The sequence below is a fragment of the Eretmochelys imbricata genome, chromosome 20 (genome assembly GCF_965152235.1).
Source record: "Eretmochelys imbricata isolate rEreImb1 chromosome 20, rEreImb1.hap1, whole genome shotgun sequence".
Taxonomy (NCBI): domain Eukaryota; kingdom Metazoa; phylum Chordata; order Testudines; family Cheloniidae; genus Eretmochelys; species Eretmochelys imbricata.
Window position 1 is genome coordinate 6,873,381 of NC_135591.1, and position 15,408 is coordinate 6,888,788.

Sequence of the window (15,408 nt, forward strand, 5' to 3'; positions counted from 1 at the left end):
CACAGGTGCCCCTGAAGGCCGGGGCAGGCCGACCCCCCATGGGACGTGAGGGACCTGAAATGTAATTACTGTGGCCAAAAAGGACACAAGGTGGCTCAATGCCTGAAGATGGAGGAAATGGCAGCCAAGCAGAACCCGCGGGGTGTCAACTGGGCGGAAGCCCACCGAGAGGGGGCACCGCGGGTCCAGGGGGCCGCAGTCGATAGGGCTATGCTGGGGTCGGGGATCACACCGAAGCACGAGGGTAGGGCTTGACAGTGCTGGGCCAGAGCCTCTGTCCCAAGATGGGGAAACTGAGGCACCGCCAACCCAACCCCTCAAACCCAGCAGCCGAATTCCAGATGGAGCTGCAGGAGGATCCCTCCTTAGAGAAGCTGAGGGCCCTTGCTGGCCACAGTGGTGCAGGACCCCAGGGGGAGGACCGCCGGGAGAGATTCCTGTGGGAAAAGGGATTCCTGTCCCGGGAATGGGCTGGTTCAGGGCCAACTGAACCTTGGAAAGCCAGGAGGCAATTGGTGGTTCCCCAGAGGTACCACCACAGACTGTTGTACTTGGCCCACAATATTCCCCTTTCAGGGCACCTGGCGCACCAGGCAGAGGCTGCTGCAGAACTTTCAGTGGCCCGGGGCCTTTGACGCCGTCCAACAGAATTGCAGGGCCTGGGACTCCTGCCAGAGGGTGGGGAAGACCCAGGAGAAGTATAAAGCAACTCTGAGACCTCTGCCCATCAGAGAGGAGCCTTTCCAGAGGGTGGCCATGGCCATAGTGGGGCCCCTCAGCAGGGCAGCCCGGTCGGGGAAGAAATACATTCTGGTGGGGGTAGATTTCACTCTGCGCTACCCCGAGGCAGTGGCCATGTCCTGTATGGAGGCAGACACCGTGGCAGACGCGCTGCTCACCATTTTTAGCAGAGTGGGGTTCCCCCAGGAGGTCCTTACAGACCAGAGGTCCAACTTCATGTCAACCCTGCTCCAGTGCTTGTGGGAGAAGTGTGGGGTCTGACACACCTGGGCCTCGGCGTGTCACCCTCAGTCCAACAGGCTGGGGGAGAGGTTCAACGGGACTCTAAACATGATGCTGAAAACCTTTATGGACCAGCACCCACAGGACTGGGAGAAGTATTTACCCCACCTGCTGTTCACATACAGGGAAGTGCCCCAGGAATCCACAGGGTTTTCCCCTTTCGGAAATAGGAGGAGGGTGAGGGGACCCCTCGACTTGATGAGGGACGAGTGCGGGGGGAAGGCCTCCCCCGATGGAGTATGTTCTGACCTGTCTGGAGAAGCTCGCGGAGCTCATGGGCTTGGCCAGGGGAAACCTAGCCAGGGCAGAGAGGAAGCAGAAGGTCTGGTACAACCGCTCAGCACGTGCCTGCTTCTAGGCTACCAGGGACCAGGGGATGCTTCTCATCCCCATGAGGAAGCACAAGCTGCAAGATGCCTGGGACGGCCCCTTCAAGGTCATCAGACAGGTAAATGAAGTGAAATATGTAGTGGAACTGTCCAACCGGGCACACTGCCACTGGGTGCACCATGTCAACATGATGAAGCCATACTGGGCCAGGGAAAAGTTGGGGCTGGCTGGGTGTGGGCAGTGGGAGGAGAAGGGAGAGGATCCCCTGGTGGGACTCCTCCCTGAGGTGGGGGCTGACCCCTCGCTGGAATCAATTCTCCTCTCAGACCAGCTAACCCCTGCCCAGCAGGCAGAGATCAGAGAGGTGCTGCCTTCACACCGGCAGCTGTTCTCCAGCCGGCCCGGGCTCACTAACCTGGCTGTTCACCGGGTGGAAACAGGAGCCAATCTTCCCATCAGGTGTTCCCCATTCAGGGTCACTAGGAAAACAGCCCAGGACCTGGAGAGAGAGGTTGGAGACATGCTGGCTTTAGGGGTGATCCAGCCGTCCTCCAGCCCCTGGGCCTCTCCCATGGTGCTGGTCCCCAAGAAGGACGGGTCGATACGGTTCTGTGTGGATATGGGAAGTTCAGTGCCATCACCATGTCCGATGCCTACCACCGATAAAATCCTAGACAAGTTGGGGGGCACTGATGTGACGAAGTGGGACTGTTCTTAATGTTTCCTCTGAATAGTGTGGGGGTGTCTCAATTTCCCCTTTGCAGTTCTTAAGTATCTAGGTGGTGGGAGAAGGGTGTATGATCACTGCAGAGCCCTAGAGGGCAGGTGTGTGCAGGAGTCTGGACGCAGAGAATGGCCGACACCCTGTTTCCTGGCCACTGAAGGCCTGGGCCCTTCCCCCCTGCAAGGTGAGAGCTAAAGGGTTGGAGAACAAGGGAATCAGGTGAGCTCCTGGCCCGGGAAAGGAACAAAGCCCAGAGGAGGAGGGGCTGGAGGGAGTTTCAGTTTGGGGCTGGCTGGGACATGGAGTGAAGGGCAGACGTGGTTGTCTGGCTCACTGCCCCCCAAAATGGTCCCAGCTGAGGGGTCCTGTTCTCTGCACCTACCAGCTCTGTTTTAGACCATGTTCCTGTCGTTTAATAAACCTCTGTTTTACTGGCTGGCTGAGAGTCATATCTGACTGCGAAGTTGGGGTGTAGGACCCTCTGGCTTCCCCAGGAGCCCCGCCAGAGCAGACTCGCTGTGGGAAGCGCACGGAGGGGCAGAGGATGCTGAATGCTCCGAGGTCAGACCCAGGAAGCTGTGAGAGCTGTGTGTCCTGCAGACAGTCTGCTCACAGACAGGAGACTTCCCCAGGGTCCTGACTGGCTTCATGGGGAGCAGTTCCAGAGCATCGCCTGGGGACTCCATGACAGCTATCAAATCCCCCCTCCCTCTTCTCTTCTGCAGACAAAATAACCACAGTTCCCTCAGCCTCTTCCCATAAGTCACATGCCCCAGCTCCCTACTCATTTTCATTGCCCTTCGCTGGACTCTCTCCAATTTGTCCGCATCCTTTCTGTAGTGGGGGCCCAAAACTGGACGCAATACTCCAGATGAGGCCCTCACCAGTGCTGAATAGAGGGGAATAATCACTTCCCTCGATCTGTGGGCAATGCTCCTACTAATGCAGCCCAATATGCTGTTAGCCTTTTTGGCAACACGGGCACACTGCTGACTCACCTCCAGCTTCTCATCTGCTGTAACCCCAGGTCCTTTTCTGCAGGTCCTTTTCACCAGTTCCTTATCCACCTTTCAATTCTCAGATTAAAGCCCATCTTCTCCAATTGAACTAATAATTTCCCAATTGTATCAAATGCCTCACTGACATCCAGGTAGATTAGATCATTGGTTCTCAAACTGGGGGTCACAACCCGGTTAAGTGGGGGGGTCACGAGCCCTGACCCCAGCGCGCGGCTGTAAGTTGCGAGCCCCGACCCCTGCAGCAGGCTGTGAGCCCTGACCCCTGTGTGGAGCTAACCCGGGCACACGGCTGTGGGTCCCGACCCCTGTGCTAGGCTGTGAGCCCTGACCCCGGTGTGCAGCTGTGAGTCCCGACCCCGACCCCTGCGCCGGGCTGTGAGCCGCGACCCCGGTGTGCAGCTGTGAGTCCTGACCCCAACCCCTGGGCCGGGCTGTGAACCCCAACCCCGACAGGGAATCGTGGTTGCGAGCCCCGACTCCAACCCCCACACAGGGCTGCAAGCTCAGACCCCAGCCCTGGCCAGGAGCGGGGCTGTGATCCCTGAGTCCGACTGCCACATGGGGTTGCAAATGCTGACCCCAGCCAGGAGTGGGGCTGTGAGCCCTGAGCTGGGGCCTCCAGGACGCTGTGAGCCCCGACCCCTGTACTGGGGTTGTCAGGCAGAGCTCAGCCATGTTGAGGGTTATCAGCCGGGAGCACACACAGGGTTGTCAGCCCTGAGCCCCGCCACCCGCTGTGTTTTAGTCTTAATTTAAAAGCAGTGAGTAAAGGTAAATTCATTTTAAGCCATAGGGTTTAAATTTAGTATTTAACATAGTGTTAAATATCAAAAATGTGTTTTTAATTTTTAAGGGGGGGGTCGCACTCAGAGGCTTGGTGTTCGAAAGGGGTCACCAATACAAAAAGTTTGAGAACCACTGGATTAGATCTACTGCATTTCCTTTGTTTAAACCCTCAGTTATCTTCGCAGAGAAACAGATCAGGTTGGCCTGGCAGGACCTACCGATTGTAAAACCAGGTTGTATTTTATCCCAGTTACCGTTCACCTCTTTGTCCTTCATTACTTTCTCACTCAAAATTTGTCCCAAGACCCTGCAGACAGTTGAGGTCAAATTAAAAGGCCTGTAGATACCTGGACCACGTTTTTTTCCATTTCTTAAAAATAGGAACTATATTAGCAATTCTCCACTCCCCCGCCCCGAGTTTACAGAGCCATCATAAATCCTTGCTATTGGGCTTGCAATTCCATGTGCCAGTCCCCTTACTATGCATGGATGGAGCTTATGGGGTGCTAGGGGCTGCAGTGAGTGGGGTGGGAGGACCCAGTAGGGGGCACTTGCCCCTTCTAGTCTGTGCTGGCCCCAGCATAGTGCTCAATTTGTGCTATTTTGGGGGTTGTAAATCTAAGTTTCTGAGCGCTTGTCACTAAGGAGCCCATGTGCAGTGCAGCCTGGTCATAGAATCATAGAATATCAGGATTGGAAGGGACCTCAGGAGGTCATCTAGTCCAACCCCCTGCTCAAAGCAGGGCCAATCCCCAATTTTTGCCCCAGATCCCTAAATGGCCCCCTCAAGGATTGAACTCACAACCCTGGGTTTAGCAGGCCAATGCTCAAACCACTGAGCTATCCCTCCCCCAAGGCTCCCTGACCCAGCTCCCCACGCTCTGTGCAGCGCAGTGCAACTAGATGTGGGATTCTTCACTTGTCCTAATCTACTGTGCTGTGTGGCTGTTAAAGAGCTGCTCCGTCCCACCCCAGAGGTGGCTGCATCTCAGTGCTGGGCAAAGGATCCCTGTCTAAATAGCCCCGGCACCCCACCCCAGAGGTGGCTACATCTCAACCCCAGGGATGAACTGAGTGACTGGAATACAAGTGACTCTAGTCCTGGGAGTGACCAGGGCTGCTGGGCCTCTTGCCAGGGAGGTGGGCAAGGCCTCAGCAGAGATTGGGGCCCTGGGGTGGTGCAAGGCCGGGGCCGAGATTCTTCTGGCCGTGGGAGCCCAGTGACTCAGTCAGTGCCCCACTCCCAGCCAGCCCTCCCCATTCACCGAGCCCTTCGTGCCAGCCATGTTGCTCTGAGTCGCACTAGGTGCCACTCGATAGGTCACCTACAATCACACGGTTTCTTTTCGGTGCCTCGACCGGGCAGCGGGTAATGAGCGGTGGATAATGGATTCTCCAGGCCAGGACTACAGACCTGCTCCCCCACTGTGCCAGGGATGCCCCGCTGGTCCCATCTCTGCCCCAAGAGCCTCCCCCCGCACTCCCTGGCAGAGAAGGGATTGCCCCACTGCCAGGGCCCAACAGGCCTATGTGTGACATGAGTTTGGGGGTCTCAACCCCGTCCCTAGGGGGATGGGTCCATGCTCTGACGGGCATTAGCTGACAGCCAAGGACTGGCCAAGAGTGCCCTCCCCGCCTTCTCGGGCAGGGCAAGGGGTGGAGTACAGAGTGATCTGCTGTGGGGCCCAGGCCCTCAGTCTCTGGGGCTGGCAGCACTGCCCCAGCGATGAACCTCCCCCAGGGGCAGGGAGCAGCTGCCGGGTCCAAAGCATCCCAGCAAACACTGGCCATTCGGCACCAGCCAGGGGAAGGTCTCGCACCCAGGCCATTCTGGATCAGCAGCATGTGTGGGGAGATGGGAGCTGAACACGGACCCCACTCCAAACTCCCAGCAGCCCCCAGAGCCTCGTCCCTGCGATCCCTCTACCGCCATGGGCACAGGGACCCTCAGCCAGCACCCCCATAGGGCCCAACAGTGGGGAACCCAGCCCCTTACCTGGCTGGCACCTCCCACAGCCTTGACGCTGGCCCCAGTTCAGCCCAGTTCCCCCACTCTGCAGGGCACTGGAGAAGCCTCCACTGGCAGCTTTGCCGCTGGCATTCTGTGGCAGCTCCTGCCGAGGCCCCAGGGCCCACGCCGGGCAGCGCTGCCCTCCCAGGGGGCTCGTTAGCCAGGGCCATGCAGAAGCCTGGGGCCCAAAAGCCAACCATGGCTCCCCAGCCGGGAGCGGGTTTCCTTGACACCTGGGTTCCCCAGGGGGCCAGATCCTAAAGAGCAGGAGGGGAAGATGCAGAAAGAGGAGAGCTGTGCACGGGGCCATGGAGCGGGGGGAAGGGACAGAGAGACGTTTAAACCAGAGGGGCAGAGGGCGCGCCCCATCTTCCTCAGAGCCCTGGGCTGGCCTGTGCCCCCTGGCCCCAGGGGTGGGGGCTGGAAAGTGACTTGCCTTGCCCCAGAGTGCCAAGGCCACTGGCTGTACCGGAGAGGCAGTGCGGCTGCAGGAAACGCCCCCCACCCCCTCGAGCCGGGCTCCATGGGGCCAGGATTCAGGCCTGGGGAGCTTTGGGCCTTGTGGAGGGGACTCCAGCACTGGGGAAAGGGCCAGCTCGACTGCCCCAGAGCCCAAGGCTTGCATCACACCCCCATCCCCCACGCCAACGGCCCTGCCCTGAAGGGACCCATCTAGGGGCAGAGCGGAGCTCAGGCTCTGTAGCCCCAGCGTGCCGGTCCCACAGCCGGCAGGCAACGCGGGTGCTGCCCCAACAGGAACTGGACTGAGCCCCTCTCCACAGCCACCCCCACTGTCAGACACTGCTCCCCTGGGACAGATTCGAACCCATGCCCCAGAAAGGAGAGACGCCCCCTACCCCCGCCAGCCCAGAATATTATTATTCATCTTATACAGCACTGTCCAGCAAAACACTTCCCAAAGGAGGTCAGTGTCATCATCCCCACTATACACATGGGGAAACTGAGGCAGAGGGCAGGGAAGGGATTTGCTCAAGATCACCCAGTGGCAGAGTAAGACATAGACTTCCAGTCTGCTGCATCTCAGTTCAGTGCTTTACCCACTAGACCACACTGCCTCCCTTGAATCATAGAATCATAGACTATCAGGGTTGGAAGGGACCTCAGGAGGTCATTTAGTCCAACCCCCTGCTCAAAGCAGGACCAATCCCCAATTAAATCATCCCAGCCAGGGCTTTGTCAAGCCTGACCTTAAAAACTTCTAAGGAAGGAGATTCTACCACCTCCCTAGGTAATGCATTCCAGTGTTTCACCACCCTCCTAGTGAAAAAGTTTTTCCTAATATCCAACCTAAACCCTCCCCCACTGCAACGTGAGACCATTACTCCTTGTCCTGTCATCTTCTAAAAGAAGACTCTGTGGCCATAGCTCGGGAGCGGCTTTCCCTCCACGCACTGCCAGGGGGAGCCAGGAGATGTTTAGTATTGTCTGTCCCAAGTGTGGGGAGGCACGAGCCACCCCGGGTCCCACACAGGTGCCTCTGTCCAGATGGCAAGAAGGCCGAGCGGGCCCATCAGCTTTGGTGCCCCTCTTGCGCCCCAACACTCAGAAGTCACTAGTCAGGCCTCAAAATCATGAGATTTGCTTAAAAAATCACAAGATTTTAAGATTTGTTTGCATTCTGGCATGGCTGTGTTTGGGAGGAGCGAGGTCTGGGGCTTCTCCTCCACGCCGAGGGTGGGCACTTTATCTAACGAAAGTGAAGATTCTTCGTTACTGATCCCATTCCAGCTCACCCACCCACCCACGGCTGGGCTCACCATGCAGTGATGGGCGTTGGCAACGCTGGCCATTTAAGGGTTAAAGTGTGACAGGGCGTTGGTCTACCTTGGCACTAGAAGGGCAGCAGGAAGAGCAGCAGCCCCACAATTGAGCTGCCTTGGAAATTTGGGGGGGTGCATGGAACCCTTATGTTTTCACCCCTTGCAAAAAATTGTCAAAAGCCAAAAATGTATATGTGTGTGTGTGTGTGTGTAGTTTTTTCCATCCCTTCCCATCCACTTTCCAGTAGATGAGAAAAGGACAAAGGGCAGAGAAAGGGGGGAGGGAGGGGTAATTTTTCGAAGGCTTTTTTTAAATTGCTCATCAAAAACCTGAAATGTTTAGAAAGAAGCAAATTTTGTCTACAACACTGTCAAGAAAAAGGCCAATTTACCAACAAAAAAGCTCAGGCTTTAGTTTAAAGAGGAGCGAAAGAAGCAGGGCTGAAATAGGTACAGAATATAATGAAAGGAGGGGGGTGCTCCTATTTGCCCCCCCTTCACCTGCCCCAGTGTTGCAAGAGCAATGGGACGCTCTGTGAAAGCAAATGTCAAGGGAAGTTACATAATTAGCCAGGGGAACTCACTGCCACTAGATGTCACAGACATTGCGAGCCTGGCAGGATTCAGACAAGGATGGTGGGGGGTGGGGGAGCAAGGGTGTCAGGACAGAATTTAGAAAACAGGGCACAAGGCCACTGCTGACTGTCAGGATGAGGGGGATATGGCCCCCTTTCCCCCTTCCCCCGACTGGTTATGTCATCATTAGCCACTAGGAGGGGGTTCTTGCACCTTCCTCTGAAGTAGCTGGTGCTGGGGCAGCTGGCCCCATTGATCTGGTTTGGGGAAGGAGGCAGCAGGGAGAGGGCGGGGTACTGGGCTAGATTGGTCCTGTGACGCTAGCAGACCAGGTGTCAGCTCATGCCCAGGCCCTTAGGCCTCACTGAACTCTGACAAATGCAGAGCTTGACCCAGCCTGTGTGTTAGCCGTGTGACAACAGCTGCTGATCAGCGTGTGTGGAGTGTTTCGACTTGTGGAATTGCTTGCAGGATTGATCTCTCCCATAACCTCTTTAGCCCGTGGTATAAAGTTAGAATGAATGTTTGCATCGTAAACCTCTGTAACTGCTCCACACCACTGAGTTTGCAAGGCAGCTTACATCCACCTAACACTGCGTCTACACTAAAATTTGGCTCCCGCTGATGTAACTCACCTGCTTTGCCGACTTAATCATGTCACTTCTCCCAGTCAGCGTAGTTAGGTCAATGCAGTGTCAGTGTACATACTGTGTTGCTTACATCGACTGTCCCGCAATGCCCCACACTGACAGTACAATCGATACCACACACCACAGACACAAGGAGCCAGGTGTTCACACACACAAGTGCTGTAACTACTGTGGCGGCTGCACGCAGGGCGATTTGATTTTGTAGTGTAGCCATGGCCTGTGTAACTCCCTCAACAGGGGAGAAGCATGAATTAGTGTAAAGTGCTGGGCCTGCCCATCGAAACCAAACGAGCCATTGCGAAATATCCTTACTGATTGCCTCTCTTGTTAGATATTTTACTGCGTGTGTGTGTGTGTGTTCTCCCTGTGTGCTGCTCCAGCTCTGTGCAGACAGCCAGCACAGCAGACCTTGAGTGAACCGCCCAATGACCACAAGATCTGTTAAGGGACGAAGGCACCCGGCCAGGTTTATTGTTGACAAGGCATGGTAATAGCACCTGGCAGACTCTACGAGGATACTAAGACATGTACGCCTGTGACAATGGACGCAGCTCAGTGAATGGCGGGACTTTCCATTTCCCCCTTGGCTGGACCAACACGTTCTCTCAGAGATACCCTGATACAAACAAGCTGCCCCTCTCACTTAGATACTGCCCTCTGACCTGGCTAGTTATTGTCCACTTTTTTGTACATGTTGGTTTGATTAAAACATTTGTATTTATTATGTTGCTATTTGACCTTATCTTTTAGGAGGGGTCAGTGTGTTTGTGTTATCCTTGGGGAATGTTTTTGTGCCATTCTTGATATTGTGGTTTTTGTACCACGCTTCTGGAATGTGTTTGTGTGAGTCCTTTGTGCCGAGCACTGTCCAGGACTGCGCGTTTCTGCACCATCAGGGCTGGGCTCACCAGATTCTGAGAACGTGCAAGTGGGCAGGGCCTGACGTTTGCTCACAGCAGGGAGAGGGGATACTGGGCTGGATGGACCCTGTAGGAACCAGCCAGGCTGAGTTTCCTGCAGGGCAGAGGGAGGTGAGTGGGCCTCGTTAGATGCAGCCTGGGGGGCTGGCTGTGGTGAGGGGGGTCTCGGGCTTTGTGGGGGTTCTCTCCAACAGGCTGTCTCTGTGACTGAAGCTGATCCCACTACGCTGCCCCCTTCTTAAAGCCCAGCCCAGCCCAGCCCAGCCCAGCAGCTGGAGCCCACCCAGTAATTTGGAAATGAGATTTAATTTCAGGCAACGAAATGCCACGAAAGTGGCGGGTGAGCCAGCTTTGGGCTGCGCGGTAAGATGATAAGCAGCATCACACGGGCTGGTTGCATAATTGTGAACTTGGCTCAGGCCGGTCGCCTTCCCCACCCCCCCGCCCAGCCATGGAGGTTGGGGGCCGACTCTGGGGAGGGCTTGGGGACGAGATGCTGGGTCCCTGCCCGGGAGAAGGGGTGTGCTCTGGGCATCATTCTGGGATCGCTCAGCCCCCAGCATGGCCAGGCCCAGGGCAGGGGGCACTGGGCTGCAGTCCATACCCACAAGGGATGGGCAGGTTGGGGACAGGGCTAGCTCAGCCTGGGTTTGGTGAACTCCGATCTTTAGACAATATTTCCTCTAGGGCCCATTGGATGCACCTGTGCTGCCTACAGGGGACACTGCCGCTGCATGGGGGTATCACCCACCTGCACCTCCTGCCTCCCACTGCCCCACCCCAAATCACCCCCTGGCCCCTCCACCCATGCACTGTATACAGCTTGCAGTTACTGTAAACTTCTCCCCCTCCCTGCTACCCCCACTGCCTCCCCCCAGCCGTGCTGTAAGCCCCCCAAGTCACCCCGCTCTGCCCCAAGCAATCTCCCTCCAGCAGGGTCTGCATGCAGGTCTCTTCAGGATGAACTTTTCTGCAAGCCTGGTGCAGCTTCACCTGTCCCTGGGTCCCAGCTCCGCCCTAGTCATGATCCCCCCAATCCAGGCCCAAAGGGCTTGGGGGCCCTGGCACAGCTGGCACTGGGAGACAGGGGCATCTTGGCACCCCATTCCCACCAGCCCCCAGGGCTGGGACCAGCAGTAATCAGCTCCCCCAGGCCCACTGCATGGGCTGATGCATGCAGCCCTCTCCAGCTGCCCTCACCAGGGCCTGGGGCAGAGCATGGCAGAGCCAGGGCAGAGGGGCTGGGCCTGTCTGCTGGACCCACCCTCCCTCCTGGCACCGACCAGGCCCATGGCCAGCTGTCTCAGGCCTGCACCCCCCTCATGCTTCTGGGGGCAGGCTGAGGGGTACAGCGTGTGTGGCTGGGGTCCCCCTTGCTCAAGGTGCAGGCCCGGGGTGCACACGGAGCCCCATGTAAGGGCAGCCATGGGGGGAGCTGGCGAGCCCACAGTTGGGCAGGTGTCTCCACCGGAGCTTTTTAATTCCGCGCCCCCAATTCGCCACCCACCTGCCTGGCAGCCGCGCAGCAATTATCCAAATGGCTGTGAATTGGGGCTGATAATTCCCCACGGGGATCAGGGGTGGAAAGCTCCGCAGCTGAGCGGATTGGGGCTGGGCCCGAGCAGCAGATCCCAGGTGCCAGGGTCTCTCACCCCATCCACAGCAGGCACACAGTGCTGGCAGGGCTCGTTTGCCCAGCAGGGAGACAGGAGCTGGCCCAGGGGGAGGGGAAACGGGGCCACATGGGCTCTATGGGACTGACCTGGGCCGGGGCACGTTCCCCAGCAGGCTGCGTGTGCAATTATTAGTAGGAGCATGAGGGGAGAGAAGGATGGGCAGAGCAAGGGGGGCTGGGAGGCAGGACTCCCGGGTTCTGTGCTGAGCTCTGGGAGGGGAGTAGGGTCTAGGGGTTAGATCAGGGGCTGGGAGGCAGGACTCCTGGGTTCCATGCCCAGCTCTGCCCCCAAATCCATGTGAGTCACTCCCGCTCTGGGTGTCTGTTATTGAGGTTTCGTGTCACACGGGTGCTGCTGGGCATTTTCCAAGCCCCCTGGGGGGCTGGGATCGTCTTTTGCCAAGCCTGGGGCACTCTGAGGCTGGCAGGTGCTGGGCAGCCATGGCAGGGTGAGATGGGTAGGGGCACAGGAGGGGTGCAATGCAGAGTCTGGGCTGCAGGGAGCACATAGGCTGAGAGTGCCTGACCTGGCTGGTCCCATCCTGCTGCGGAGAGGAACTGCATTTTCTGCCTCTGCCTGTCTCCCGCCCAGGGCAGCCCCCAGCTGGGCAGGGAAGCAGCCACCTGCCCTCCCGTGAACCAGCCAGGGGCACTGGGCTTGAAGGGGTGCTAGCCTAACATGGCCTAGGCCAGGCCCAGATGATCACAAACAGGGCGCACGCAGCCAGGCCTTCCCTGCGCCAAACCTGGCTCAGCCCAGGCCCCAACCCATGGCTGCATGGCCAAGTCAGTGCCCTCCAGCCCCCCGTCCTCCCCAACTGCCTGCAGTAGCCCTGCTGCTCCCCCCCCAGCCCCCTCCCCCCCCACTGGCCTGGCTGGGACACTGCAGGTCAGGGCGGGAGGGGTCACAGGCAACCAGAGCAGTGACTCTGTGCATCACGAAAATCTCCCGGGTCCTGGGTAAGGCGGGTTTGGTCCTTGGCACAGCACAGCTCACAGACCTGAAGCCTCCTTCCCACCTCATGGGGTGCGCGACCATATGCGGCTGGCTGAGTGCCCCCTGGGCACCAAGGGAGCAGGGGATGAGCTGGGAGAGGGCAGGAGGGGCCACAGCCTGCAAGTAGGTTGAGAGGAGAAGTTAGACAACCCCCTACCCTCATGAGTGATGGGTCTGATCCCCCACCACGGTCACCCCTGCTCTGGGCCCTGATCCCCCATACACCTCCGGGACCTGGGGCACGTCCTTGACCTGGCACTGGTCTCTCACTGTCTCCAGCTGGTGGGGGTGGGGTTGCTGAGGGCGCTAACCCCCATGCCCAGTGACTGCAGAGGCAGGACGAGTCTCCGAGCTGAGCCAGGGAAGCAGGGTGCGGGAAGGGTAGGAGAATGGGGCTCTCTCATAGCCCCTCCTTGTCTCCTTTCTCCCTCCAACGAAGGGGGGGGTTGGGGACACTGCCACTGCACCCCCAGCTGTTGGCACAGGCTAGAGGCTGCCAGAGGGGAGGCCTGGCCTGGCTGGCGGGACGAGCCTACACAGCTGCTCACACAATGCAGGTGCCAGCCAGGGCCCCAAGGGCTGGGGGCCAGCAGCAGCCAGGGTGGCGGGACCCTGGGGCAGCTCTAGGCACAGGAGGACGGAGGAGTTGGGGGTTGGGGCAAAGGCCAGGCCCTAGAGGGGGACCAAGGAGGCAGGTGTTCTGTCCCACATCTGAGCGGGAAGCAGGGGCTAGTGGTTAGAGCAGGGGCTGGGACGCAGAGGGCTGGGTTCCAGCGCTGATTCTGGGAGGGGCAGGGGCTGGGTGGGTATGGTTCACTGTGGGGGCCAGCCTGGGGGCTGGGCCCTGGTGCTTGCTCAGTGCCTGCCCCAACCCACACTTGCTGGAGACCCTATAGCTGGCTTGGGGGGACTCCTGGGGCTCCCTCCTGGTCCCTCTGGCACACGGACCAGAGGCAGAACAAGGCAGTAGGGGCAGGGGGACACAGGGAACTGTGGAGGTTCTGGGGCACGGCTGGGTGAGGCAGCACTGCACCAGCAGGGGGCGACCACAGGCCAGAGCAGAGCAGCCCCCAGGCCCTGGTCCAACAGTGAAAGGAGCAGCCACTGCCCCACCCTGCTCCCGGGTGCGGGGAGGCAGCGCTGGCCGGGTGACTCGGAGCCAGGACGCCTGGGACCTGCAGCAGGGCTGGAGGGGGAGCTGGGGAGATCCCGCTCCCTGGGCCCTCAGCCACCCACCCTGCCCTGTCCCCTCCCTTCCCCCGCCTGTGAACAGCAGCAGAGACCTCGGCCAGCCTTTGGCAATGCACTTCATTGGCCCAGGCACATGCCCGGCAGGGCAGTAGCCGGGGGCAGGGCCAGCACTGACTTTGTGATCATGGGCGGGGGGGGCCTCAGAGCTGCGAACACACAAACTCTGCCCCCCCACCGAGGCCACTCCCTGTAAAGGAGGTCACTGCCTTTACCTGGGGTCACTCCTGCCAGCACAGCCCCGCTGGCAGGCAAGAGGGAGGGGACCTCTAGGGCCCGTGGGATGCAGGGGGTGAGGCTTGGCACAGGAAGTGACCAAGTTGTTCCAAAGTGACAACTCTTTACTATTTAGGCTTAAATAGAGACTGGGAGTGGCTAAGTCATTATGCAAGGTAGCCTATTTCCTCTTGTTTTTTCCTACCCCCCCCCCCCAGATGTTCTGGTTTAACTTGGTTTTAAACTTGGAGAGTGGTCAGTTTGGATGAGCTATTACCAGCAGGAGAGTGAGTCTGAGTGTGTATGGGGGTGGGTTTTTGGAGGGGGGTGAGGGAGTGAGAGAACCTGGATTTGTGCAGGAAATGGCCTAACTTCATTATCATGCACATTGTGTAAAGAGTTGTCACTTTGGATGGGCTATCACCAGCAGGAGAGTGAATTTGTGTGGGGGGGTGGAGGGTGAGAAAACCTGGATTTGTGCTGGAAATGGCCTAACCTGTTGCTCACTTTAGATAAGCTATTACCAGCAGGACAGTGGGGTGGGAGGAGGTATTGTTTCATATTCTCTGTGTATATATAAAGTCTGCTGCAGTTTCCACGGTATGCATCTGATGAAGTGAGCTGTAGCTCACGAAAGCTCATGCTCAAATAAATTGGTTAGTCTCTAAGGTGCCACAAGGACTCCTCATCTTAATAACAAGTGAGAAAGTATCAATTCAGAGTCAAATTGAGCAGTTTAGTTTTACAAGCGTCAATCTTAATAACAAGTGAGAAAGTATCAATTCAGAGTCAAATTGAGCAGTTTAGTTTTACAAGCGTCAATCTTAATAACAAGTGAGAAAGTATCAATTCAGAGTCAATATGAGCGGTTTAGTTTTACAAGCGTCAATCTTAATAACAAGTGAGAGAAAGTATCAATTTAGAGAAAGCAAAGCCAATTGAGCGGTTTGCAAGGTACGGTTTGCAAGCTTTAATACAGAATTGTAAATCAATATTGCAGATTTACAATTATGTCAAATAGAAGAATTATAAATGCAGATTTAATAAATATTATAAATCAATATTGCAGGTTTACAATTTCTTATGAACAGAATCACAAATATTGGAATATGCCTACACTGTGGCCTGGCACCGCACCCCTCGTGCCGCTGTACCCTGCACAGCCAGGCAAGAATCCACGCGCTAACAGTGTTCCTCACCCTTGGGTCTTCGAGGGGTGTGTGCAGGGGGTGAGCCATATCCCTATGGGAGTTACTGGGGGTGTCTGACTGGGCCCCCACACATGGTCCCTGGGCAATGAGAGGCCTGGGGAGCCAGCAGCCAGGAGATCAGGTGGCTAGATACAGGCCTTGTGGGACAAGCACCTCTGTTCCCAGACCCCTGGGTGCGGGAGGACAGAGGGTAGCATGGGCCCCCTGTGGGTGCTGGGTAGGCAGTTTTAGGGTCTCCCCC